The sequence below is a fragment of the Brachycentrus maculatus genome, unplaced genomic scaffold (genome assembly GCF_059751285.1).
Source record: "Brachycentrus maculatus isolate JH-2025_06_01 unplaced genomic scaffold, ASM5975128v1 h1tg000675l, whole genome shotgun sequence".
In the NCBI taxonomy this organism is placed as follows: Eukaryota; Metazoa; Arthropoda; class Insecta; order Trichoptera; family Brachycentridae; genus Brachycentrus; species Brachycentrus maculatus.
Genome location: NW_028281407.1, coordinates 215949 through 217990, shown reverse-complemented (window position 1 = coordinate 217990; position 2042 = coordinate 215949). Strand labels below are relative to the sequence as shown.

Below are 2042 nucleotides of genomic sequence, written 5' to 3'. Positions count from 1 at the left end.
CAGCTTCAAAAAATGAACATTTAAAAGCTTGCACTACATACGCGTTCGTTTTAACTATATTATTACTGCGTAAAGTTTGAAAAAATATCTTTCACATACTCTAACTGCTGTAAAAGCATATTATAAATGTTAATGGTATAGAATTATGAAGCGAGTAATTGCCAGGGGAAGCAGATTATTAAGGCTAAATAAATGAGATCATTAACGAATCTTAGCGAGAAGTCGTTAGTTAATCGTGTAAGAAATTAGGATATTAGGAAGCAGTATGTGGAAGAGGAGAGCATTATTGTATTCAGACAGGAAAAAGCCACGAAAATTCATTTCCTTCACCCATTCTAGGATACAAATGGACCGTTTCTACCGTTAATGAGGGAACGTTACTTTTAATGATTGTCGTTTCGCCAACCTCATCATCTGCCTACCCTATTACAGACTTTTCTTACCGCGAAATGATAACAAGCTAAAAGCTTTAAGATGGACTTTCTATGTGTCTAACTTTATTTTGGCCTAGGTTAAATTTAGGTCAGATTTATTTCCTGATTCAACAATTAATTTCCTATTTCCTATTTTTAAAGTAATATTAACTTCTTATTGCATGCACACATATTTCAATTTCATATTTTTTTTAATGACTTAAGGTACCCGTTATTGTAAATCATTTTCAAGTTGTGGAAGAGACAATTTAAACTCAAAAACTAATCGCTTCTTTATCAAGTCTGATTAATACCATTATAAGTATAATTCAGTCTTGATAAAGAAGCGATTAGCTTCGAAATCGGTAGATATTTTAATTAAGTTACAATAAAATATGTACAGTGATTTTAAAACAAAGTTAAATTTAAATTATAAAATAAAAAATCACAAAGTTAGTGGTTCAATTATAAATTATATTATTATTTCTTACAGTTTACTTCGTCTGCGCATATTGAAAAACAAGTTTAATCAAAAACAAAATTTAATACAATAAGTCATTTTTCATGGGAAAATCGTTAGCAAAAAAAAAATGGGCTCGTCCGGGATTTGAACCCGGGACCTCTCGCACCCAAAGCGAGAATCATACCCCTAGACCAACGAGCCGCTTATATGGTTCAATAAATATTTATAGAAACTCATAAAAGTAACGATACGTCATAAATTTTACAACTCGCTATCGATTTATTGTTTACAACAAAATGCTGTGTCAACAAAACGCGTGAAATAAAAATTCCTCAAACTGATATTGGAACACGTTTTGTTTTATACAAATCAGTTGGCTCGTTGGTCTAGGGGTATGATTCTCGCTTTGGGTGCGAGAGGTCCCGGGTTCAAATCCCGGACGAGCCCATTTTTTTTGGCTTACAATTTTCCCATGAAAAATTGTTTATTTTATTAAAATTAAACACTTGAATATACCACTTAAATGAGTTTTATTTTTATTTACGACTAGTTTCGAAAACGACAGATGTTTTCATCTTCTGGCACAAAATAAAACAATTTAATTCAGCTTTAATTTGTACCAGAAGATGAAAATATCTGTCGTTTTCGAAACTAGTCGTAAATAAAAATGAAACCCATTTAAGTGGTATATTCAAGTGTTTAATTTTAATAGAATAATCATGTCATTCCACAAAGTTAATGCCGAATCAATAAATAATATAAAAATTGTTTTTGAAAGTTTTGAAATTTATGCAGATGAAGTAAGCTGTAATCAATAATAATAGTAAACATTGCATCGATCCGTAAAAGTGATCGTGACAAACTATTATATATATGCAAGCTGTTTGACCCGTTGTGATCGGATATGCCACCGTAAATTACAGTAATATCCAGACTCGTGACGTAACGATAACGTAGAATAAGTCCAAATGTTTATTCAAAATACAACAAACTCTTATAATAAATGCATTTATCAAAATACATCGAAATAAGTGGAATTAAAAATTAATAAAAAATTATATGATATATATTGGTGGAATTAATAATTAATGCCCTATTTAGTAAGTTATCATTAAAAGTGAAAAAAAATTATGAATTTTCTAGGGTAGGTATCAAAAATTACTGGT

At 30.2% G+C, this 2042-nt stretch overlaps 2 non-coding genes across 2 annotated transcripts; one reads left to right on the top strand and one right to left on the bottom strand.

Annotated features, from left to right (window-relative positions):
- Window positions 1–1005: 1005 nt before the first annotated feature.
- Window positions 1006–1077, bottom strand: TRNAP-UGG (transfer RNA proline (anticodon UGG)). The gene has a single exon. It is a non-coding gene; the product is annotated as a tRNA-Pro (tRNA).
- A 174-nt stretch (window positions 1078–1251) lies between these two features.
- TRNAP-UGG (transfer RNA proline (anticodon UGG)) lies at window positions 1252–1323 on the top strand. Its single transcript has one exon. It is a non-coding gene; the product is annotated as a tRNA-Pro (tRNA).
- Window positions 1324–2042: the final 719 nt, after the last annotated feature.